At 41.6% G+C, this 26,532-nt stretch overlaps 1 protein-coding gene and 1 long non-coding RNA gene across 2 annotated transcripts in view; one reads left to right on the top strand and one right to left on the bottom strand.

Moving 5' to 3' along the window:
- Positions 1–10,775: 10,775 nt before the first annotated feature.
- The window catches only part of CCDC92 (coiled-coil domain containing 92), a 56,773-nt gene continuing 41,016 nt past the window's right edge, over positions 10,776–26,532 (top strand). The window contains exon 1 of the mRNA XM_030218102.1: positions 10,776–11,116. The gene's annotated coding sequence lies outside the window, so the exon portion shown is untranslated. The remainder of the gene's footprint in view (positions 11,117–26,532) is intronic.
- Positions 11,048–25,335, bottom strand: LOC115479849. The gene is made up of 3 exons (XR_003943763.1): positions 25,325–25,335; positions 22,408–22,412; positions 11,048–11,131 (listed from the first exon to the last, which is right to left on the bottom strand). It is a non-coding gene; the product is annotated as an uncharacterized LOC115479849 (long non-coding RNA).

Below are 26,532 nucleotides of genomic sequence, written 5' to 3'. Positions count from 1 at the left end.
AGACCAAGAGGCCTATCCAGTTTACCCATCAATACCATCTACTATCCCTTCCTCTCCCTTAGAGATCTTATGTACTTGTAACTTGTCCCAAGCTTGCTTGAATTCAAATACAATCTTCGTCCCTACCACCTCCACCATGAATTCACCACCCTTTCCCTGAGGAAGTATTTCCTTAAGTTACTTCTGAGTCTGTCCTGTTTCACCTTCACCCTATGACCCCTCATTCAAGAGATTCCTTTCAATTGAAGTAGTGTGATAGCTGTGTTAGTCCACTTTTAAAGATAATAAAGAGAAATAAAAGAAAACCAAGAAAACAGGATACCTTTTTCATTGGACTAACTTAATACATTTTTGATTAGCTTTCAATGAGCTCATTTCTGATCTGAAGAAGAAAGTATTGCCTTCAAAAGCTAATCAAAAATGTATTACATTAGTCCAATAAAAAAGGATCATCTTATTTTCATTCCTTTATTTTGCTTTATTACTATTTATTACCATTTAGTTGAAGAAACTCGGATGTAACTGCATTTCCTGCTCCTTGGACCACAGACTGCACCTCCGCCTCCACCATCACCCCCACCACCACAAACCTAGTCACAGCTCCCAGTGTGGCCCGCAGACCAAAAGGTTTGCCAGTCCTGACCTAACGTTTAACTTTTAATATATATGAAGAAGGAAGCAGTGTTTCAGCTATTGATTTGTAAAGATTCCTTAGAGCTTCTTACGATGGACTGAGAGTTTGACAATGCTATTATAGCTTTATCAGACCTGGGAACCATGGGATTCCCTACATACAGAGAAGCTGGCAGTAAGGTGTTGAATACCTCTCAGCATAGGAAGAATGTACACTGTACAAGTGAATGTAGATAGTACCACAGATGAATGAAATGTCAATGGGAAAATTCCAGGATTATGGGCACAGACAGAAGGACACAAAATCAGAAAATCTTCCATTCATCAGGCAGCACATGACAAGTTTTTCTCTTGCATCTGCATTCAGGAGTTTGCACATTCTCTCAGGAATATGAAACATCCTGTAGAACCCTCTCCAAAACCAATATTTATTCCCAGAAATCTTCCTAGATAAGATTGAAGGAAGGTCTGAAGGCTCAGCTGAAAGCTATAGATCATAGTTTTTCCATTTTCTAATAGCTCAGCCTTGGCAATGATTGCATTGATTCCACAATAAGGTACATTAGAAAGTTCTATTTTTTATCAGCTCTATACATAAAATGGAAGACATTTATTTCACAGTGGCAATCTGTTTTCTCTATTCAACATTTTAGGTTTACTACAAATTAGAAGCAAATGAGAAGTATTTAAATATGGAAATTGTGCATATTTAAATATGGAAATTGTGCAATATGTAAATTGGCATTTATATACATATTGTAGATCAGATATGTATGTAAATGCCAATTTTAGAAAGCCGCTAGTTACCCGTGTAGATCCTTGGGACACAGATTTCAAAGGGGTGTGGTTTCGGAGAGCCAAAATGCATACATGTATGTCCCATCTTACAATGGGACTATGCATAGATTTAAAAAGTGCTCACTTCAGCCAGGGCTTTACATGAGGATTAATGGGACAATTCTCCTTAATCCCTCACGTTTCATTTCAACCTCCAAATAAAAATTGTTTCTTCATTAGTCAATTGGCAGCACTTGGACACACAGGTTTGTAAAATGGCCCCACTATATATAAAAGTGGCAGCTTTTACACATGGAAATTGCGAAATCGACACTTCCCACATATAAGTGCTGGCACTTTTTTCGCAGAAGCTGCCGAGGTGATGACACTCTTTTTATGCACATGTATACGGTGTCCAGAAAAAAACGGGACCCCCCGACATTTTTCCAAAAACCCCCAAAACATCATACTGCATCAAAAACTTCTGCCTGAAATTTGAGATATTTCTGAGTATTTTATTTTTTGACAAGATGGAGCTCCAGCGCACGCACCAAGTTTGCAATTTGAGCTCTTTATTTATTTATTTATTTGTTTCATTTGTATCCCACATTTTTCCCACCTATTTGCAGGCTCAATGTGGCTTACATAGTACCACAATGGCATTCGCCAGTTGTGGTATGAACAAATACAGGTGTTATTGTGGTAAAAGAAGGTTCGTGTTTGGTAGATACATTGGGGAAGTTAGGGAGGGGGGATGAGGGTTAAGGTATGTCCATTACAGTCTTTGGTTTTGCAGTGTCGCAGGAACTTAGGTTTTTATGTTGGGTCGGTGGGGTATGCCTTTTTGAACAGGTTTGTTTTTAGTTCTTTCTGGAAACTTAGGTGGTCGTTCGTTGTTTTTATTATCTTTGGCAGAGCGTTCCATATTTGTGCGCTTAAGTAAGAAAAGCTGGATGCATAAGTTGATTTGTATTTGAGTCCTTTAGTACTTGGGTAGTGGAGATTTAGGTAAGTTCATGCTGATCTTGTTGTGTTTCTGGTTGGTAGGTCTATGAGGTCTGTCATGTATCCCAGGGCTTCGCCGTATATAATTTTATGAACCATGGTGCAGACCTTAAAAGCAATGTGTTCTTTGATTGGGAACCAGTTCAGTTTTTAATTAATTAATGTAATTAATGAAACCCCAGAATGTTATTGGTGTCAAAAACTTTTTGAATGTGTCAAGGTTGAAGGAGGACACTTTGAACACAAATTATGAATTAACTAAGAAAAAACCCCATTTTACTAATATATTTTCAAAAGTCATACTAAGGGCTCCTTTTACAAAGCTGTGCTACCATTAGTGACATGCTGAATGCATTTAGCGCACGGCTAATCGGTAGTGCAGCTTTGTAAAAAGAGCCCTAAATGTTTAAACATTTGCAAAATATTTTGAAATTATGCAAAGGGTTCCATTTTTTCCCATACACTACACGTATATTTGCACAATGACTGCTTGCATTGCATATGCTGGTAAATACACATGCACTCTTACACATCCTTATACATATTCATCAAATGCTGCACATTCGGCACAGAACACTTCCATTCTCAGAGGCCACTTAGGTTAGTCTATGTTTCCTCTTCCCCGTGCAGCCATCATCTAGTACACTCAAAACAAAGCAAGCAAACCTATGAGCTGCTGCATCCTCATTGTCATTCTTTATTGTTGGTAGCATTTTTATTTAATCTCACTTATATTGTCAAACATGCTCGCTTGTGCAGCATACAGATGTACACAGAGGTACTACTGGTTTCATTGGTTAGAGTACTAATTTGTTCTGCATTTTAAATCATTGTGTCATTTGGAGGGGCTGGCTATAAGGGCTCCCTGTATTCATGCAGAGATGTTTTCACCTAGTAAAGGGCCACCAAAATAAACCATGTTATGAAAATCAGGTGCTTAACAATCAGACTTACTATTTATAAGTACAATTTAAAAAAACATTAATTAGGTTGAAACTGGGAGCATTTAACATCTTTTTTTCCTGTGCCTACATCAAAAGAAAAAGATGGTATGTGGGAACTTGCTCCTTTTTGTTCTCTGGAATGCAGTGCTATATTATAAAAATGTACTTACTTTTTTTTATTATTACTACTATTTCACAGACATGTATTGAATAATGAGGTAGGGGCTTCTTTCATGCAGAACCTCTGTCCAGAGGCAGTCTAAATGTGCCAACATTATCCAGTTCAGCATACTATTAACCGCCAAGTTCATACAAAGTTAATTGTGTTCAATGGAAAATAAATCTGTTGGCTCAGGCTGCTTGCTATGTGAATATTCCATCACTGTTTCATTACTGATACCAAGTATTACATATTAAGGGCATTTGCTATAAACTTTGTTTTAATTTGTTTATTCAGTCCTTACATGTACGTAGTTTTGCTTTTTAAACCCAAAGGCGAATCCTAAGGGTGGTTCAACAATTAGGTATAAACTGTGTTGTTGTTGTTGTTGTTGTTTGTTTGTTTGTTTTACACTTTACTTGGTTTGAACTGCTTTGGGTCCTGCTGATCTGTACATCTGATGTCTGGAATTTTGGAAGATGAAAATGAGAAAATAAAAATTACATTTTTTATGTACGCTGTAGAAGTTGTTGTTTACTTTTGCAATGTATGTATAGATGCCTGTTCTGGTGTATGCATGTGATAATATTTGGATAACTGTGTGTACTTATGGCTATGATTTCTGAACATGCGGCATCATTAAAGGACAAATTTTTTTAATGTCCAGCTGGGTATATATGGTAATCTCATCTTTGTTAAATGTTTCAGACATATCCATGTACTTGTTCCCATGATATAACTGAATTCTATTATTCTGTCTCACTGTGGGCTTCTTTTACAAAGTCACACTAGTAATTCCCGCAAGGCAAATGAGAGGAAACCCATAGGAATTGAATGGGCTCCCTCTCATTTGCCACACCAAGGATCGGTAGCGCGGCTTTGTAAAAGAAGCCCTGTATTTTCAAATGTAGGCCACATTGAACCCGAGTTTGCTAAGGATAATGTGGGACAAAATGTAAAAAAAAAAAAATCCTTTATCCGCCATCTTTTAAAACACTGCCTATCCAGCTGGATGGTGATAGCACAATGAAAGCAAGTTTTGTCCAGTAAAGGTTAAACAAGAAATAGCGGTAAAAGTAAAGGACCTACAATATGATATTGAACAATTGCAACAATTTAAAGTTCAAGCTATAAAGGACAGTGTAGATCTGTCCTTTAGATTGTAAGCTCCTTTGAGCAGGGACTGTCCTTCTATGTTAAATTGTACAGCGCTGCGTAACCCTAGTAGCGCTTTAGAAATGTCAAGTAGTAGTAGTAGTAGTATCTGCACTGGAAAATTGAACAGATAGAAAACTTTAACTGACGGTTGAATTTACGACTTTTGAATTTCCCTAAACTCCCTGGAAATACTCCAATTGAATTATTTAAAAGATATTTGAATGAGAATCTGAAATTGCCTCTTGAAGCAATTCCTCCTTTAAATAAAGTTTACTACATTCCAAATTCCAGGAGAGATGAAGGAAAAACAGGAGACGCAATAAAAACAAATATTGATTTGAATAATATTTCAGCACTACTGGAACAATCTTTAGACTCTTCATCAGAAAGAGCGACGCTAATTGTGTCATTAGTATTCGAACAGGATTTAAACTCCATAATGAGACTTTACTTTAAGAATGCAAATACTCTTTTTGGAGGTGAAAAAATTTGGATATTCCCTGATGTAACAAAACAAACCCAACAAAAAAGGAAATTATTTTTAGCTATGAAGAAAAGGATATTGGAGGTGGGGGGGGGTCCTTTTTTCTAGCTTATCCATGCAAATGTATAGTAAAGATGGGTATGACAAAATATGTTTTTTTACTCACCAGACCAGCTAAAATCCTTTCTAGATGCTAAACAGCTGAAATAACAACTCATTATAAATAATTTGGAGTGTTATGCCGCTAAGTTTGATAAAGGTTTGTTGTAAATTATAATCTTCTCTATTCATTAGACCCCCCCCCCCCCCCCCCCCGTATAATGTGGTCTGAGAAAGCGAAAATATTTTTTCTTTCATTGTTTAACTTTAATTAAGAGATGTTTAAATGTTTCCTACGAAGACAAGGGTTCAGTTAATTTTTTGAATAATTTACTTTGATTTTAAAGAATGTTCCTTTTCTCTTTTTCTTTTTTTGTTCTCTCTCTTATAAGAAGTGGAAATTATTGGCTGTATTTCATGACAAGTATGTTCTTGTTAACAATTTTGAAATGAATAAATAAATATTTTTTTAAAAAAATAGAAAAGACTAACTCAAAATAACCTGTTCCTTAGCTGGACCATAGTATTACCATATTTAAAATGCAGCCTTTTACTAAGGTATGCTAATGAATTTATCACACGCTAATGAATTAGTGTACATTACATGCCATGCAGCCTGTAGGTACAGAATGGGCTGCACAGCATTTAGAGTGTGCTAATCATTAGCATGCACTATATCTGTTAATGCACCTTAGCAAAAGGACCCCTTGGTGAACAAAATCATTCAAAATGGTTAATAATTAAAAAAAAAAAAACAATAAAAGTCAAAATAAAAAAAGGTATAAACAGAATAAAACTCAGAAAAATAATTACAAAAGTATGGAATACTGATCCAACCAATCTCCGCTCCCCCCCCCCCCCCATAAAAATCCACCTCTTCTCAAAATTCCCTTAACAGGAAAGGAGAAATTAGATCTTACCTGCCAATTTGCTTTCCTTAGTCCCTCTAGACTAGCAAAGATAGGCTATGTGTTGTTCTACCAGCAGATGGAGACTAAGAACCACTGAGTTTCCAATAAACCTTTAAGTGAGCTGTGCAGTAGAGAGTGTCGCATCAGTCTCTACTGCACAGCTTACTTATAGGTTTCATCCTCATTCCCTCCCACAACCAAAATTCCTTCCTAACCCTACTCTATCCGCGCAGTCAAGCAAACTATTGGGCTCATTTTCAAAACAGAAAAACGTCTAAAAGGTGGCATGAAGCAGCATTTGGACGTTTTTCTCACAAAAACGTCCAAATCAGCATTTTCAAAGCTTATTTTTAGATGTTTTTCTATGAATTCCATCAGAAGTGCATCCAAATCTCACAGGGGCGTGTCAGGGGCGTATTCAAGCTGGGACTTGGGCATTCCTATGAATTAGACGTTTTTCAGCCATAATAGAACAAAACAAAACCGTCCAGGACTAAAACTAAGACGTTTTGAGTTAGACCTGTTTTTATAACGAATAAGGCACAAAAAGGTGCCCTAAATAACCAGATGACCTCTGGATGGAATAAGGGATGACTTCCCCTTATTCCCCCAGTGATCACTAACCCCCTCCCTCCCCCCAAAAATGTGATGAAAAACATTACTTGCCAGTCTCAGATGTTATACTCGGGTCCATTAGAAGAGCATGCAAGTCCCTGGAGTAGTCTAATGCAGGGGCGTATCTGGACTCCGGCGGTAGGGGGGGCCAGAGCCAGAGGGAGGGGGCACATTTTAGCGCGCCCCCCCCCGCCGCCGCCGCCGCCGCCGCCGAGCCCCCACCGCCACCAATGACTCTCCACCCCCCTCCCGCCGCCAACCCTCCCCCGCTGCCGTTACTTACTTTTGCTGGCGGGGGACCCCAACCCCCGCCAGCCGAGGTCTGCTGCCACCTGCCGCTGCCGTAAAACAGCCGCCCCGCGGTGTTTAAAATTCATCTTCGGCCTCCGTGGCCGTGCTGCTCTGATAGGCGCTGTTAAAATCCACTTCGGAGTCTGACGTCGTTGTACGTTGTACGTGCTGCGACGTCAGACTCCGAAGTGGATTTTAACAGCGCCTATCAGAGCAGCACGGCCACGGAGGCCGAAGATGAATTTTAAACACCGCGGGGCGGCTGTTTTACGGCAGCGGCAGGTGGCAGCAGACCTCGGCTGGCGGGGGTTGGGGTCCCCCGCCAGCAAAAGTAAGTAACGGCAGCGGGGGAGGGTTGGCGGCGGTAGGGGGGTCCAGGGCAAAATCTGCGGGGGCCCAGGCCCCTGAGGCCCCACGCAGATACGCCCCTGGTCTAATGGTGGGTGCAGTGCACTGCAGACAGGTGGACCCAGGCTCCTACCTCTCCCTACCTGTTACACATGTGGAGGAAACTGTGAGCCCTCCAAAACTCACCGGAAACCCAATGTACTCACATATAGGTGCCCCCTTCACCTGTAAGGGCTATGGTAGTGGTGTACAGTTGGGGATAGTGGGTTTTGGGTGGATGTTTGGGGGGTTCAGCAGACAAGGTAAGGGAGCAATGGTGAGATGAGTACCTGGGAGCATTTTATGAAGTCCACTGCAGTGTAGGGTGCCCTATTGCTATCCTGTGATGTCAGGGGGACCAGTCTACTAAAAATGCTGGCTCCTCCTACATCCCAATTGCTTGATTTTGTGTGTTTTGCACTTGGACGTTTTCTTTTTAATGGACCAAAAAACAAACGTCCAAATCACAAAACCTTGTTCAAAACAGTATTTTCAAAAATGAACTTCTTTCCTATTCAGATTTTGGACGGTTTTTGCAAAACGTCCGAAGTCTGACTTAGATGTAATGTCGAAAATGTCCCTCTTTGTAACTCCCATCCCCTCACTGTCCCCGCATTTTCCATCCTCGTCCCCTCACCATCCCCACAGCCTTCATTTTCTTCCCCTCATCTCCCCACTGAAAGCTGTAAAGATTTTGTGCAATTTTCAGCCCCCTCCCTGCACCAACACTCCACTATAAACCTTTTCGAGCCCCCACATGCCATCTTTTTTCCAGCTATCACGTTCGTGAGTTCTTGTGCCCGACAAGAGCACAGAGGTGAAGACCCAGTCCTGCACTTCGTTGGGCAGCCGAGCAACCCCGTTCCCCGAGGGTTGAGCCCCCAGGTGCAGGCAGCTGACTGGACTTCCGGATACAGGCAGAGAGCAGCTAGGTACAAGCAGTAGTAGGTCAGACACCAAGCAGGGAGTAGTAGGAAATTTAGAAGGAACAAACCAGGTCAGACAGCAAGTCAGGCCCAAACAGGATTCAAGCAGATATCAGGACAGGTGGCAACAGCAAGTGGTCAGGACTCAGACAGGGGTCAGGTCAGGCAGCCGACAGAGTGTAATCTGGTATTCAGGCAAAGGTCAGGTCAGGCAGCAGGCAGAGCGTAATCCGGTGTTCAGGTAAAGGATCAGGTCAGGCAGCAGACAGAGCGTAATCCGGTGTTCAGGCAAAGGTCAGGTCAGGCAGCAGGCAGAGGTTAGTCAGGATTCCAGCAAAGGTCAGATCAGGTCAGGCAGCAAGCAATAGTAGGCAATGTCACACAGGAGCACACGCAATCTACCAAAGTAGAAGCCGAAGCAAGGCTGGGTGGGAAACATAGCTTCTTAAATAGCCCTACCATTAAGGAGACAGGTATCAGCTGGCGGGAGGCAGGGCGACCAGGGGCAGGATGACAAGAATCAGCCTGGATTGGCCAGCCAAAAGAAGGGGGCGGCGGCAATCCACGAGTGGCCAATCCAGGGCATCGGAGGCGTGGCCCGAGTTCCCAGGCCCCGCATCCAGAAGCAGGAAATGAGGGCGGGACCAGAGGCAGAGCTGAGAGAAGGGAAGGCTGAAGCGCCGAGCCTGCTCGCCTTTCACTGCTGCCGCCGGGACCCCGAGGTAAGATTACTTTTAAATTCTGGGTGGCACGCAGGAAGGCGAGGGGCAGGCGGAGGATTGTTTTGGGAGAAGAGGTTGGGCTGGGGTCGGACTGGCACTCGGAGGAGATGGGGGCCTGGAACTTGGAGAGGGGGCCTAGAGCTTGGAGGAGAGGGAGGAGGGGGCAGGGGGGAGGAGGAGGGGGAGGGGAAATGCACCACCTGTAAAAAAATATTCAGCACCCCCAATCATTTTGAAAAGTTGGCTGCTATGCCCTTGAGCAAAACCTGCAGACATCAGTAATATTGCAACCTGGCCTGATTTGAATGAACTTTTTATCAGATTGAACAATCCACTTTCCGCTAGTGCAGTTGCTGAACATCTTTTAAGCTATGCTGGATGAATGACACAAGTGCACTGCATGAGTGACAGTCATTTTCAACAATTTAGTGTTACTAAAAGCAAAGTGGATGGATTATAGAGCAGTAAAGCTATTGGGATAAAAAGAAATCAACAATAGTTGCATTCATTGTAGTTGTGGTAATTTTACTTTTTACTCAAAAAGTATTATATTATTATACTACTACTACTACAACTGATCATTTCTATATTAGGCAATAAGGGCCCTGTTTACTAAGGTGCGCTATAGCTGACACTGTACTTTTACTTAAGTATTATTTTTATTTTTACTTAAGTTCTTTGACCAAGTACTTTGAACAACATTGCTTCACCAATATTTTGCCCAGCAAAGCAACAAGAGAGCTTGGATTGGGGCTGAAGATTGGTTTCTTTTTTGGCCCCTGCTGCAACCAAAAAGATGTTCCACTGCGGATGCCCCTTGGAGGGGGGGGGGTCGATCTGAAGGACCACCCACCGCACCTTTTTACCCCTCCTCTACACACTCCCGCGCAGAGCGTTCCCCGCCTCCGAATTCCATCTCTGTGCCCCGCCCCTTCCCGCGTGGTTCCCTCCCCTCCTCATCCTGCGCGCTGTGACCTCGTTCCCATGGCAACGGGGAACTGCACCTGAGCCTTGCGCCTGCGCGCTGAGCGAGGAAACGTCAACGATTTCAGCATAAACAAACGGAAGAAATAGCCCTCCCCGGGCGGCGGTGGGGGAGGAGGGGAGAGAGGCACGCGGTAACCGGCAGAAGAGGGCTCTGCCGTCCCTGGCGCAGAATGGCCGAAACGCGGTAAAGCGAGCGGACAGGCGCCCGGCCGCCAGCCCAGCATGCACCGCTTTATTGTGGCCGGTAGCTCAGGGAGATGAGAGCGGGCGCGGGTGGGCTGACCTCCGAGTGCGGCTGAGGAAGGAGATCTGCTGCTGAGGGGGCAAGAATAAAAGAGGGAAGGGAGAAGACACAGTATTGCTGCTGCTGCTAGGGCAAAAGAAAAGGGAGAGGGAGGAGAGCTGCCGCTGGGACTAATAAAAAAGGGAAGGGGAGCTGCTGCTGGGACTAATAATAAAAAAGGGGGGTGTAAAAGGTGATATACTCTCCTGCTGTGACAAAAGAGGAGGGGAAAGAGGCGAGCTCATAGTGGGGCAATATTTTTAAAAAGTGTGAAGGAACGAGATCTATTGCACCTGCTGGGGCAAAAGGAACGGGGATATCTTGGATTAACTTTATTCCCCCCCCCCCCCCCAAAAGAGCAGGAGGGGGGATCTGTTGCTGGGGTTAAAAGGGGAGAGGGGGTAGGAGGAAATCTACTATTGGTGGGGTAAAAGCGCTGAAGAAGATCTGTAGGGGGCAAAAAAAAAAAAGGCGTAGAGTTGCTGGGGCAATAAAGAGAAAAGTAAAAACTTTCCTGAAAGTGAAGGGGGGGGGGGGGACTGAGGGACCTGTCGCTGAGTGAGAGGAAGGAGGTTGGCTTGCTGCTGGTGATAGGACAAAGAGAAGCTGCTGAAGAGAAGACGGTATTAGGAAGAGACCTGCTACTGATATGCCACACTTCATCCCGCAGAGATAACCAGCCGCCTCCAAAGCAGACGCAGAGCAGAAGTCGTCAGGCGACCCACCTAAAACAAGTGAGCAGCCAATGGCTCTTTGTCTCTCTCTGTCTCTAAGCCATTCCAATGTCCTAGCAGGGATATGTGCGACTTGCTTCCCAGAGGAAGGGAAACGGAGGGGCGTTGGCAATGTACCACAGCCTGTTCGCTAAAATCCAAGAAGCCGCAGTGCAAAGGGCAAGGATGCTCAGTGTCCTGAAACCCAAGTGAAGGATCACTGTCACAACTTGTCATATGTTAGTAAAAGCCTGCAGACACGGCTCCTTGAGCAAGTGGCCGAGGGATGCGAATGCTAGAGAGTATCTCGGTGGGATCGGGCTGGAGGAGCCTCTGAACCGCATTGCAGGTGCACTATCGGTCTGTCCTCTTCCTTTGTTTTCATATGGCTTCTTGGGCTAAAATGTTCAATCCCTGTTGTAGTACCGGAGTAATAAGAGCAATACTGGCTCATGATGGGTTTTTTAAATTATGTTGAATGGTTAGGAATATTACAGTCGCCCTTTCCAGATTCATTCTTTTAATGTACAGTAGGGTGTTTGATGCTTTTAAAATCTGAAATACAGTTATAATTTGTTTTGATTTCATGTTACCGGTGGCTAGAAATAAGTAGTACTTGCCGCTTGAGTCTTGAAGGAATGGGTAATTGAATATTTAAATGGGAAAGATGCACCAAATCTAGTTTTATTTCTTTGTGTATATTTGTATGATTTGTACACAGTTGTAATTAAACTATGTGAACAGACTGGTAAACACTTTTTCAACAGGATGCCAAATAATTTATTCTTGGGGCAATTTTTTTTTAAAGTGATTCTCTACTAGTGATTGAAGAAACCCACCCAGTGTTTATTTCTATGTTGGGAATTTTACTTCTCAGAATAATCACATTACCCAAGCTCATGTCATGCCCAGTTCCAAGAAAATTGCTTTTAGGCTTCTGTGTTTCTCTAGGCCTTCAAATCTAAATATTCTGAGGTTGTGTGCTTGTAAAGCGTATTGTACCTGAAAAAATGTTGTAAACCACTTTGAGTTAAAAGTGATCTAGAGACACAAATTTATTCTTATTACATATCTAAACCTTGGAGGTAATTTTATAACTGGGTACCTGGTTGTGACATATTCTATAAAGGAAAGTAGGTGCTTTCGTCAGCCATAGAGCTGGTGTATGATCATCTGCATTCCAAAGATGCGCATGTACTTTGCACCCCACCTACCTCTGCCCAAACATCACCCATGTGTACACCCTCCTACAAACTACCCACTATTAGAGATATGCACATATAGTGCTTAGATGTTGTATTAGCATTGTAAGATTTACATATGTATATGTGACGCCTAAATGTTATAGAATTACCCGCTGCAGTAAAGAAAGCAAATTGGCCATCCTGTAAAGTAGGGTTTCTCAATGGGAGCCGTACAGCCAGGCAGGTTAGCATAACTTAAGTGTTGCCTTACTGGGACAGACCGAAGGTCCATCAAGTCCAGCATCCTGTTTCCAACAGTGACCAATCCAGATTACAAGTACCTGGCAAGATCCCAAAACAGTACAATACATTTTATGCTGCTTATCCTAGAAATAAGCAGTGGATTTTCCCCAAGTCCATCTTATTAATGGATTATGGACTTTTCTTTTAGAAAGCTATTCAAACCTTTTTTAAACCCCGCTAAGCTAACTGCTTTTACTGTATTCTCTGGCAACAAATTCCAGAGTTTAATTTCACATTGAGTGAAGAAATATTTACTCCGATTTGTTTTAAATTTACTACTTTGTAGCTTCATTGCATGCCCCCTAGTCCTAGTATTTTTGGAAAGAGTAAACAAGCAATTCACATCTACCCGTTCCACTCCACTCATTATTTTATAGACCTCTATCATATCTCCACTCAGCTATCTTTTCTCCAAGCTGAAGAGCCCTAGCTGCTTTAGCCTTTCCTCATAGGGAAGTCATTCCATTCCTTTTATTATTTTCCTTGCCCTTCTCTGTACCTTTTCTAATGCCATTATATTTTTTTTGAGATGCGGTGACCAGAATTGCACACAGTATTTGAGATGCGGTTGCACCGTGGAACGATACAAAGGCATTATGACGTCCTCATTTTTGTTTTCCATTCCTTTCTTAATAGTACCTAACATTCTATTTGCTTTCTTAACCGCCAGTGGCGCACACTTGAGCATAAGGTTTCAAAGTATCATCAACGATGACACCTAGATCCCTTTCCTAGTCAATGACTCCTAATGTGGAACCTTGAATCACGTAACTATAGTTCGTGTTCCTCTTTCCCACATGCATCACTTTGCAGTTGCTCACATTAAACGTCATCTGCCATTTGGATGCCCAGTCTCCCAAGGTCTTCTTGTAATTTTTCACAGTCTTCTTGTGATTTAACAACTGTGAATAACTTACAGGCTCATTTTCAAAGCACTTAGCCTCCCAAAGTTCCATAGAAACCTATGGAACTTAGCCTCCCAAAGTGCTTTGAAAATATGCCTCTTAGTGTCATCAGCAAATTTAATTACCTCACTAGTTACTCCCATCTCTAGATCATTTTTAAATATGTTAAGAAGCAGCGGTCCCAGCACAGACTCCTGGGGAAACCCTCTATCTACCCTTCTCCATTGAGAATACTGACCATTTAACCCTACTCTCTGTTTTCTTTTAACCAGTTTTTAATCCACAATAGAACACTACCTTCTATCCCATGACTTTCCAATTTCTGCCAGAGTCTTTCATGAGGTACTCTGTCAGATGCCTTTTGAAAATCCAAATACATAGTATCAACCTGCTCACCTTTATCTACATGTTTGTTCACCCCTTCAAAGAAATGTAGTAGATTGGTGAGGCAAGATTTCCCTTCACGAAATCCATGTTGGCTTTGTCTCATTAATCTATGCTTTTGAATATGCTCTGTAATTTTGTTCTTTATAATAGTCTACCATTTTGCCTGGCACCGTCGTCAGGCTTACCAGTCTATAATTTCCCGGATCATCTCAGGAACCTTTTTTAAACATCAGCGTTACATTAGCCACCCTCCAATCTTCCGGTACCATGCTTGATTTTAAAGATAAATTACATATTACTAACAATAGTTCTGCAAGTTCATTTTTCAATTCTGTCAGTACTCTGAAATGAATGCCATCTGGTCCAGGCTATTTGCTACTCTTCAATTTGTCAAATTGTGCCATTACATCTTCCAGGTTTATAGAAATTTTATTCAGTCTTTCTGACTCGTCAGCTTTGAATACCATTTCTGGCATCGGTATCTCTCCCAAATCTTCCTCGGTGAAGACTGAACAAAGGATTCATTTAATCTCTCTGCTATGGCATTGTCTTTCCAGATTGCCCCTTTTACCCCTCTGTCATCTAGCAATCCAACTGATTCTTTTGCCAGATTCTTGCTTTTAATATACCTAAAAAAGTTTTTAGTATGCATTTTTGCCTCCTATGTAATCTTTTTTTCAAAGTCCCTCTTTGCCTTCCTTATCAGCCATTCCTTATGCTGTTTCTTATTATTTTCAGCCAGATCCTTTTTTTTCTGAAGGATTTTCTTTTAACTCTAATAGCTTCCTTCACCACGCTTTTTAACCATGCCGGCTGTTGTTTGGCCTTCCTTCCTCCTTTTTTAATACATGGAATATAACTGGCCTGGGCTTCCAGGATGGCATTTTTGAACAGCATCCACACCTGATGTAAATTGTTGACCTTCGCAGCTGCTCCTCTAAGTTTTTGTTTTCACCATTCTTCTCATGTTATCATGGTCTCCTTTTTGAAAGTTAAATGCTAACATATGGGATTTCCTGTGTGTATACTGACTCCAGAGCCGATATCAAAACTGATTATATTGTAATCATTGTTATCAAGCGGCCACAGCACCATTGCCTCCTGCACCAGATCATGTGCTCCATATAAGGACTAGGCCTAGAAATTTTCCTCCTCTTGTTGGCTCCTATGCTAGCTGCTCCATAAAGCAGTCCTTGATTTCGTCAAGGAATTTTATCTGCCTAGCATACCCTGATGTTACATTTACCCAGTCAATATCAGGGTAATTGAAATCACCCATTAATTATTGTGTTCCCCAGTTTGTTTGCCTCCCTAATTTCTGATAACATTTCTGCTTCTGGCTGTTCACCCTAGCCGGGTGGATGCTAGTACACTCCTATCACTATCTTCTGGATCACCAGTGTATGCATGTTCGTTATAGAGATCCAAAAGATCTGACTGGCTGTGGGGTCTTCAGGCAGGTTTGGAAAGCCCTGCAGTTAAGGGTGTTCTCTGTGGACAGCAGAATAACAGTCCCACAGCACCATATATGAACATTATCCTAGTATTGGCTGGAAAATTCTAGAGAGCTTTTCATACACCCTGTAATAAGCCTTGCACTAGACCCTGCACGGATGGCAGGTGAGGCCTCCTCAGATAAAGCTATGAATCTAGTGCTGGGCAAGAAGTAGGTGCGTGGGATGTTTATCTTGCTGTCTATGGTGTAATATTTGTAGTGCTGCTTTTCTTAGGGGCCGTTTTACTAAAGCTTAGTGCACGCTAAACGCTAAGAAGCCCAGTTTATACTATGGGTTTCTTGGCATTTAACACACGCTAAGCTTTAGTAAAATGGCCCCTAAGAAAGCAGCACTACAAATATTACACCATGGACAGCAAGATAAATGTCTCATGTACCTACGTCCTGTCCACCACTAGATTCATAGCTTTATCTGAGCATAAGATTGATGCTGTTTCAGTCCCAGGAATTAGTGCTGTTTTAGTATGGCATGTTTGCTGTGCAGGTTGTGAGTGATTATTTTTGCAGGGTTTTGTGCTGCTTCACAAGGGGTTAGATTTACTAACGTGTGCTACTACATTAACATGCATTATTATTAGGGATCTGCAGGCAAAATTAATTTTTTTTGTTTAAATTTCCTGTGCAATTTGCAAGGTTTTTTTTTTTTCACTTTGTTTCATTTTATTTTATGCATTTTTGTTTTATTTTGTTTTGCTTTTATAAATTTTTAAGGGGCCCTTTTACCAAGCTGCAGGGAAAAGGGCCCTTCGCTAGCAGCATGGGTCATTTTTCCCCCACCCCAGGGCCGTTCTTTTTCTGCAGCCAGTAAAAGCCCCCCCCCCCCCCCCCAAAGTGAGATAATTCTTACCACATGGCCATGCAGCGGAGAGCTCTTACCGCCACCCATTGAGATAGCGATAAGGGCTCTAGCGCTAATCTGGTGGTAACCAGACAGCTTGCAGCGATTCCCGATTACTGCCGGGTTAGCACTGCACAAGCCATTTTCTTTCCCCCCCCCCCCCCCCCCCAGAAATGGTGTGCGCTTGGGGCGGGGCTGGCAGTAGACCCGGAAGTGCGAGCGGTAAGCCTGCGTTGGGCTTACTGCCGCTCTCTAAAAGGGCCCCCAACGCTTAGTAACAGCTGCTGCCACTCCTCCCCAAAAAGAATAAATCATGGCAAACCATTCCACCCCCCTCCCAATCACAATCCAAATCCCCAGTGTTTATCCACACTCCCCTAAGAGTATCACAACCCAAGGTCAGTTTTAATGTCATGTACTTCCAAAAAATACATCCAGCACAAAAGAGCAAAACAAAGGATTATTGAAAACAAAGATTTTGACAACAAGCAAGGCAAAAAAGGTACCAAATGCACAAGCTGGACAAGAAAACAAGACTGACACCACAGGAACAGGCCCAGAGGCAGGGGAGAAATAAGAAATACAAGACACAGCTAGGAATGGGCTGGCTAAAGCCGGACTCCCAAGAGACAGAATAGCTCCTTCTGGAAGGCAGGTGTTTCTGAACCATGGAGAAACTGGTTTGGAGCTGGCTTGTGCCTGACAACTATTAGCAACAGTGGGAAGAAATCTGAAATTTAACAACCCCTGAAAGTTTGGGGTTTATCCTGCTGTTTTGGGTTAGAAACAATATGAAATGACTTAAGATATGTCATTTATATTTCCCATGTTGTTTCAAGCAAATATACATTCCTTTGTGTCCCATTATGGAAATGGGACCAGTGGTAAATAATGCACATTAATGCAGTAATGCACTTTAATAAATGTAGCCCAAAGTGTCTGGCAGTACTGTTACTGCCATGACATCAGTGCTTGAATATAATGTTTATGTACATTTATGTTGTAAAGTGAAACCTCCTAGTTGGGCAGGACATCTATTCCTATAATTATTTCTGTTTTATTTTAGTTATATTGTTTGTCTTCGGCATTGTGGAAAGACTTCTAAAAGAGGACATTGATATTTGTTTTATCACATGATGGATTGGATCTGCTATTTTCTAATGTATTCTTTGCTTTTTACATGATATTCTTTTTGTGTGTTTATAAACTGCAATAAATTTATGTAAATAAATTCATATACCTGTTGTATTAATCCAGTGTAGTAAGGCATTTATTGCTTGCCTATTCAATTAGAGGATTATGTTTAAAGCCATTATGTTGACTTTTAAGGTGTTGCATGACCATAGCCCGATCTATTTATGGGATTGCTTAGGAAAGAGACTCTCATTTAAAGTCTGGCCTAATGAGAACTAGAAGTCAAGCTTTTTCCTGCTCTATACTTTCAGTTTTGAACTTGCTCCTCAAACCTCTTCATCTGATGTCAGGTTTCTTGTGGTTTCAGCATCAATTGAAATCTTGGTTATTTCTCTGAACCTATGACTGTTGAGACCCAAGATGGGGTAATTTTATAACTGAACACACAGGTAAAGAAAGCACATATTTTACCCTGTATGGATACTGGAAAATTGTCAAAATGAAAATATACATGTACTTCTGGTTCAAAAATTACCCCATGGAATTTATGCTCTTACATGTACACCTGTTCTTTTCAGGTTAATTTATGCGCAGATGTGCTCATTATGTAAAGTTTATGCATAAATGTTAACCCTTCCTCAAACCCTGGAAATGCATCCTTCCAAATGCTAACACCTCCTCAAACCCCAGGAATGCATCTGCCCAGTCCAGGTAAAATTACACATGTACAAGCTATACACACATAAGTTTACCCACATACTAGAAGAACAAATTTAATGAAAGTCTATTTATATCCCTAAAGCAATGCTTCAACTGCAAAAATATTTTAAAATATTGCTCTCTATATTCAATAATAAGGGTAATACATTTGATATACCACCTGTCTGTGGTACAACCTACTGCTATTAAGGGGTAAAATTATCAACGGGGCTACCGTGGGAACACTGGTTATTTTACCACATGTCATGCTATTTTATGCAATGAGACCCTGTGCTAAAAATAGCACAACTTGGAGTAAAATAACCCATCTTAAGGGTTACCCACATCGATAACTCCAACTTTCCCTAATTTATAGTATTACTTATTGATTTTAGGTTTCACCTGCTTTGAGTTGTTGTAAGTTCCATCTTTTAAAAAAAAGGCAAAATGAAAAGCTTTAAAATGTCTTAAGTTTATTTGTAAATGTTTAATGTATATTTCATTGTTTTTAGTTTGTTTTGTTGTTCTACATCTTAAGCACTTGTGTGGTAAGGCATGTAAGCATATATTTTTTAGTGTTCTTACCCAACAGTCGTGCTATCTCAGTAGAGGAGGACACAGATCTGGCAGACATTGGAAAGGTGAAGTGATAGGTAGTGAGGGGGAGAGGAGTCATCCTGAAGTCTTCTTCTTTGAAGCAGGCATGTGGACACCAATGAACAATAGATCTTTTTCAGTGACAGTGGAGGTCGCAGTAATGTTTGACATTAAGAGCGTGTTTGACATCAACCGAGGTTTTATTGACAAAATGGTCATGATTAACGCAAATGGATGCTCTCTTAATATTGACAAAGTTTTCCTCAGAATCTTGGTTAACATCAATAAGAGCTTCTCTGATGTCGATGGATCAGACAACATCAGTAGCATGATCAATGCGAACTAGACCCAAAGGCAGAATGAGAGCATGACTTTCTTTGATATTCATATCTCCCGGTCTTTGTCACCTTGGCCTGTTTGGCTTTGAGGCAATCAAGCCTTGATTTTTGAGCCCCAAGATCTAATCCCAGAGGGCACTCCCTTCATTCACCCTGCCTTTTTTTCTGCGAATAAGTGTCTAGAGCAATGGGAGTCATTAAAAGCAATGGCAGACCTCGTTGGAGGATCCTTAGGGGACTTGAACTTTGAAAGAGCATGGGAGATGTTTATTTAGAAGAGATCCTGAATGTACAATCTCTGCTGCTTAATGGCCCTAAAAGGCATGTCCAAGCATATTTTATGACTTGTATCTTTATTATGTGCTATACCAAAGGTAGCAAATATACTCACCAAACATATTTGTAATGGACATTCTGGCCCTGCTGGCAGCACATCTGTTAAATCCTGAGGACGACTTTTATCTGCTGTGGAGAGGAAGGTGAGCTTTGCCAGGTTAAAAGGAAAAATATTTTAGTGCCCTCTGGAGAGGGGATGAGAAGGAAAGAGGAAAACTGGAAAAATCTTAAAACTAAGAGAGCAGCATGACTAAGTAGAAGTAAAGAGAGCCTGCAATCTGGATACACATCCAATACAATCCATGGAAGAAAAAGGACAAGGGGGCCTTGCCTGCAGTTCCCCATACAGTGCATACTGCATGTGCATGAAAAGCTGGCTAAGCTTTTCAGCCAGTGGGTGCAGTGTCCGTATATGACGACATGTAGTGATGCCACCCCCGCATTTGAAATTGTTTTTCCCTACTTACCCACAGAGAAAATGCTATATTTTGGTTTATTGGCATTTCCAAATTCTTCTTAATTCAATATTTACTTGCTGTGTAATGTTTTAACCTAAAAGAAAATGTATTTATATTTTAGAAATAAATGCCTTCTGGGTTAGTTGTTAGTTTTGTAAGTGCACCAAGGGGAGGGGTCCATCTATTAAAGCTAAATCACACATTATCTGCCACAGGGCCCAGCTTATTCCTGTGGGCCTTGCAGCAGAAAATGTGATAACGGTGTTATTGTATGCAAAAGGTTAGTGAATTATTCCTTTAGGGGCCCTTTTACTTAAGTGCAGTGAAATCTGGGCTTAAGACATTTTAACGCAGGACTTTTTCCCATATGCTGTGCCCAGATTTAACGTGGTATTTATGGGGGGATTTAAAAAATATATTTAGGAGGCGCTAGGTGCTCCCATGTTAACTCTGCTTATCCAGTTAGCATGCACTAACCAGAACGTGCTAGCTGGTTAATGCATGACACGCCTCCTGAAAAAATATTTCTTAAAAAATAGATTATGCTGGTTTGGGCAAGCAAAATACCTCAGCACATTTTGTGGTAGTGTGACTTAACCGTGCATTTGAAAGGGCCCCTTAATTAATGTCACCAGGCTCAATTCTTAACCTTAAATTAATTATTAGTGCTTCTTTGCTATAATTCTAAACAAAGAGCATCTGTAAGAGTTGCATTTGATTCAATATTTAAAACATTTTTTGCAGAGTCAGTGAAACCAAGTATGTACATTATTTTTAAGTGGATATGCTTTTCCTTTTCTGTGTATGTCACTTCCTATTTAAAGAATCAGGAATACAAAATGTTATTTTTGGGACTGTCATTAGTTTCCTTGGAGGAAAGCTACTGAGTGCAGACGTGGACTTGTAGAAAGGAATCTTAAGAAGATGCAGGCATTTGAAAGGTGAAGTGTTAGAAAAAGTTTTGAACATGATTTTGAAGGACATGTTTTAAGGTGACAGGTGCAGGTGATATAGATCCCTGACCAAGAGGAAAATGGAATTTGCTGTCATGCACACAGATGTTTTGGTGGCCAAATTGGCTAATCTAGTACTGAAAACATGATAAGGGCAAGAGAGAGGAAAGCAGAAAGCAGGCTGGGGCAATGACATAAAAAATGGGTAAAGATCTGGAAACATGAACAGAATGTAGTAAAAGAACCTGGTGTTAAAAAACAAATTGGTGCATCAGATTTTTCGGCGTTGTATTGGATACGGCACCCGGTAATGGTGGTATTACTCTCTGATTATGGTTTCCGTCGAGTCACATGTGAGCACTGTAGTGTTCTGGTAGAGCAGTCTTTGAGTTTGTATTTGCTTTAAAGCATGGGTGGGGGACTGTTTGGTCCAATTCCAGTCTGTTGATCTAAAGATACTGTGGTTGGATTTGAAGCACTCGGCATCATGTAATGCACTGGACTTATGTTTCCAAACACCCTGGGGTCACAGTCACAGGGAGAATGTTCTTTAAGTTTTTGTTTTTTTTCTTTGGCAAAAGGTGACTAAAGTTGCAGATCCAGAATTTGAGAATGGCCGATTTTTTCATGTCATGGGCCAATAAGCAGCCTGAAAAAGCTACATGTTTGAACTTCTGTATCTTATTTTACCTTTTTACTTAAAAGGATGGGGTTTGGATTGTTGTATTACAAATTGTTTGCTCTAACAAAATTCATTAAACCTTGTATTTTGTTTCTGGTGACTTTAATCATCTTTTCCCAGAGATGGTCACAAATGTGTGGCTTCAGTGATTAAGATTTATTTTCTGCTGCTTGTATGAAGTTAGAAAAAAAACAAAGCAGCCCAAACATAGTGATGAATTTCTGTAGATTTCCTATGAATAACAACTGCACATTACTTGCTTGCATTTGGATCTTCATGGGGCTGCTTGATGTGATATAAATATAACAATTAACCCAAAATGAACTTTGAGGTGAGAAGAACAAGTTGTGTGTGATAAATAGAGGAACTATTTTTTGCATTTGAAATGAAGACTTAACAGACTGTTCTTGTTTGAACTCTGGATCTAATGTAGGAGAGACATAATTACTTGCTGAAGAATATTCATCTGAGAAGTACAAATGCAAGACTAATTATACGTGTTTATAAACAGAGAAGCCAAACATCCATCTGACTTGGTGCACTAATTAGAGATTGTTTGTGTTAAGCATTTTCCTAAAGGCACAAAATGGGAGAAAACCTTTAGCACATATGGACCCTTAGGTTTGAGTTATTCGAAGTAATATTTTCAACTGGTCTGACACAACAGGGACAGGCAGGTAGTCACTGCAGTGCCTTGCATGGAATCCAGTTAGACTTTTCCCAGCGGTGAATTAGGCAGTAGGTTTAAAGCTAGCTTCCTGATTTATATGACTGATATCTTTTTATCTCCCAATAGTATGGCTAATAATATCTATCTGCCCAGCATTCTGACAGTGCAGTCCAATCTTTTAAGAGAGCAGAATAGAATGCAGTTAGACTCAGAATACTAGAAAAGTAACCTACAATACTGTCTGGACATTGCTCTTTGATTAAAAGAGCTGCTGAGATGAGCAGGTTTTAGAAGGATTTTCCATGTGTAAACATGCCCTCTGAAAATTGCCTTCCCTCCTGGTGGTGTTTGGGGAGCATGCCTGCTATTCACAGTAACATAACATTGTAGATGACAGCAGTGTAGATACTTTTGTCTCAGGGCCAGGGCAGTGCTGAGGTTGTCCCAGCAAAGTACATTCAGGGTGTTCATTTTTAATTCCTTTCACATACTTCACAGTGGAAAGTTTATACTTTTTCCTTGTAAACTCTTCAGGTGCCTTTGGACTCACCATCTTTGCCAGGCCAGAAATTTCCAAAGGGAAATTCCATGAGGCATTTCCCTTTGAAAATTAGCTTGCAGGCCTTACAACATTACCCATAGGCCTACAAGTGGTCTGGGCAGTCTGAAATTGCACCAAAAAGACAACATTTAAGATACCCCCTTATTTGACCTGTATACTTACCAAATTATTATATAATTATATATAACATATCTGTATATAGATCACGGATCTGGAATTTTTTTTACATAATTTAGGCCATCATATACCTTTGTGTTGGCCACACTGTTAGCTATGCCTCAAAAACTATATTTTCACTGCCTTCTCAGGGCATTTAGGGACCCTTTTACAAAACTGCAGTAAACACTAACACGTTCTTACCGCAGCAAAAATGGCATAGCACGGGGCATTCTGAGGATGCTAAAAAGTAAAATTTATTTTTTGCGAGGCTTGTCTGAGGGCGGAGACTGGGCATATTCTGCACTGTGTTAGCGCATCTATATTGCTGTGCACTAACTGATTAGCAGGTGAGCCCTTACTTCCTACAAAGTGGGTGGTTCATGCACTAATCTGTTCTAATGGCAAAATTTCGCGTGTGGACAGTAGTACAAAAAAAAACCAGGAAATTCTGCCATTTTACCCCAGCGGGAAAAATGGCAGTGCACAGGAAGGACTCATGTAAGGGCACACTAAGTCCACTTTTATTGCTATTTGGTAAAAGGACCCCTTAATAATAATAGAAACTATGGAAACAGAAATCAGTCTTCAGTACTGTATCAAAAGTTTATGGGTCCTTTACTAAGCTGTATTAAGCGGCAAGAATAGCCTAATGCGGGACATGCTAAAAACATTTTCTTGTTAGTTTTCGCATGTCCATGCGCTATGCATTCAATTTTTTTTTTGTAATTTTTCTCCAAGGACAGCAGAGCATTCATTCTCACCTGTGGGTGATCATTCATGTCACCCAGTGCAGAGTGCTTTTAAAGCATATATGTAAGAGTACATGCTAGCATCCCCACTGCACATGAGTCAGTGCCTTCTCTCCTGCAGTGTGAGCACGGGACTAACAGTCTCTTCTTATCCGCCATGAGGCGAGAACGTGCTGTCTGCATCTACTCACAGCATCTGGTGCGTGAGTTTGGTTTTTTGAGCTTTTTGGTGCCTTCCCTACAGGTAAGTATCTTTACTTTTTGAAGGGGTGTATCAGGGGTAGAGATTGGGTGTTCCTGTGCTAACCAGTTAGTCCGTCTACATTACTGCGCACTAACTGATTTGTGCACAGTTATGCGGGAGCCCTTACCATCTCCTAAATAGTTGGCGGTAAATACTCCTGCAGTAATATTTTAAATGGCCGCATACTAATACTAACAGTACACAGCCGTATATTGAAAAATAGAAAATAGTCTTTTTTTTCTTATAGCCATGGTAAAAAAGCTTCAGCACAAAGGGAGCAGAGAGTGTGTATTCCAGCGCTAATCAGCACATCTACATTAGTGCATGCTAACTGGTTAGTGCACTGTTAATATGGAAGCCTTTGCCCACCTCCTAAATAGGTGGCAGTAGTGCTTCTGAGGTAATTATTTTAAATGGTCGCATGCTAATATTAGCACACGGCCATACATTGAAAAAATTAAAAATAGCCCTTTTCACCGCTGTGGTAAAAATGCCATTACTTCGTGGGAAAGACCTACATAAGGGCACACTAAGGCCATTTCTTACTGCAGTTTATAAAAGGACCCCTACATTAGTAACCCTAATATAATATGAAATTATTTTCTTTTGTGAGGCACAGATGGCAACTTTCTGCACTTTTCATATGAGTAAAAACGTGTAAAAATGCATGCTGATCATTGCCCAACCTCTTTATCACTGGAAGAAGTGTGCATGCTGACTGATCTTATGTTTCTCTATCTGTGTTAACGGTGCACATATTCTCAGCAGGTGAGAAAAGCTCCTGAGGCCAGGGAAGTGAGTTCATATGTGTAAGTGTCTTTTTTTTGTTTTCTTGCATTTTGATGAGCTTTTACACTTTTCCAATTGGTTTCACAGGAAAGTGTGCGTAAGAGGGTTTGTAACTTCAGTGCTAGGATTGTTGGACATTTAGGTGTTGAATAGTAATGAAAGCCTTTGAAACCCTACAGAATTTGTCATGTCTTCTTCTTCAGCGCCTCTCTGATCTTGGTATCTTGTTAAAAGTCTTTCATTGGTTCCATGAATACCTTTACAACAGACAAATCACAATCAGGATTCAGACCAGAGAACAGCATAGAATCAGTACTGATATTACTTGTGAGTGATGTGAAAATAGAGCTCAGCAAGGGCAGATCAGTCTTCGTCCTACAGTTCGACATGCCCAGTATGTTTAACATGGTGGACCATGACGTATTGCTGTATCTACTACACACAATAGGGATAGGAGGACCAGTGCTGAGCTAGTTCCATGGCTTCCTCACTAAAAGATCATACAGAGTTAAAATATCCACTGTCCTCTCCCCCATTACGGTCCCCTAAGTGCCAGAAGGTTCACCACTATTACCTATCCTATTCAATATCCTAATGGCACCATTGGGCAGGAAGCTAGATGCAAATGACTTCAAGGTACATATATATGCAAATGACATAATGATTCACATCCCTTTTACAGGAAATATCCTCGACATAAAAGACCAAATCCAAGTAGTGCTTGACATCATGAAAACATGGGCATCCACATTCAAATTAAAGCTGAACAAAGACAAAAACAAATTCCTGATAATATCTAGCCCAACCAGCCTTGCCACCCAAACTAACCTTGTACTTAATCATAATACTAGCTGAAGACAGACTAAGGTTTTCGAAGCAATAATAGACCAACACCTGTCCTCTGAGCCACAAATATGCGAACTAATCAAAAAGATGTTCCATACGCTAAGAAAATTAAGGTCCTACTTCTCCACCACATCATTGCGGTCCAGCAGAGGTTGGCGAGGAGCTAACCTATTGGCGACAAGTTGGAGGAGGTCACTGACCTCATCAAGAAACATACTGACACCATTGACATTCTCTCCCGTTGGATGTATTCACCTTCCTCCTCATCTGGGAGACTTTTAGACAAATCGAAGAGAGGTCCCTGCTACTCTCAGAGATGTTGGTACACCCCTTCTTCTCACCAGCCTCAGCAGGCACAGTACCCAGCAAGGTCATTCTCGTCAACAGAGTGTGCCCAAGGCCCAGCCAGCTCCCCAGTCAAAGCCAGGGATGAGGTTTTGACTGGCGCCAGTAGAGCATAGCCACAGTAAAAGATAACTGTCCCAGTCCCCCATGTAACCTTCAACTGGTGGGTTTCCCAAATAGTCCCATCTTGGTTACGCCTGTGTTGGGGTCAGCAAGTACCAAATTGCAAACTGAGAGCGTCTCACTTCAGTTTTCAGCACAAGCAGGTACTTGCAGAGGAAATCTCCACCCTTCTAAAGTCCCATGCAGTCAAGCCCTTTCCACCTGGGGAAGAAGGGCTGGGATTCTATTCTAGGGTACTTCCTTATGCCCAAGAAAATGGGGGGGGGGGGGGGGGGAATGCATCCCATTCTAGACCTAAGGGCCTTGAACAAATTCCTGGTCAAAGAAAAAGTTTAGGATGGTTTCCCTGGGCACCCATCTTCCCATAATTTCGGAAAACAATTGGCTGTGCTCTCTTGACGTAAAGGATGCTTACGCTTACATCCTGATACTTCCAGGTCACAGGAAGTAGACCTTCAGATCAACCTCCTGAAGCTATCTGAAATGCTCTAAAGGCTTTCAGAGATCGGCTATCCTGCTAAATTGTACACATTCAAATGGACAATCAGGTTGCAATATACTACACCAACAAGAAGGGGGGGGGTACAGGATCATGCCCACTCCCCCAGGAGGCCATCCGA

The sequence above is a fragment of the Microcaecilia unicolor genome, chromosome 11 (assembly GCF_901765095.1).
Source record: "Microcaecilia unicolor chromosome 11, aMicUni1.1, whole genome shotgun sequence".
NCBI classification, from domain to species: Eukaryota; Metazoa; Chordata; class Amphibia; order Gymnophiona; family Siphonopidae; genus Microcaecilia; species Microcaecilia unicolor.
Note: the sequence above shows the minus strand (reverse complement) of the source record. Positions and strands in the feature narration are given on the sequence as shown.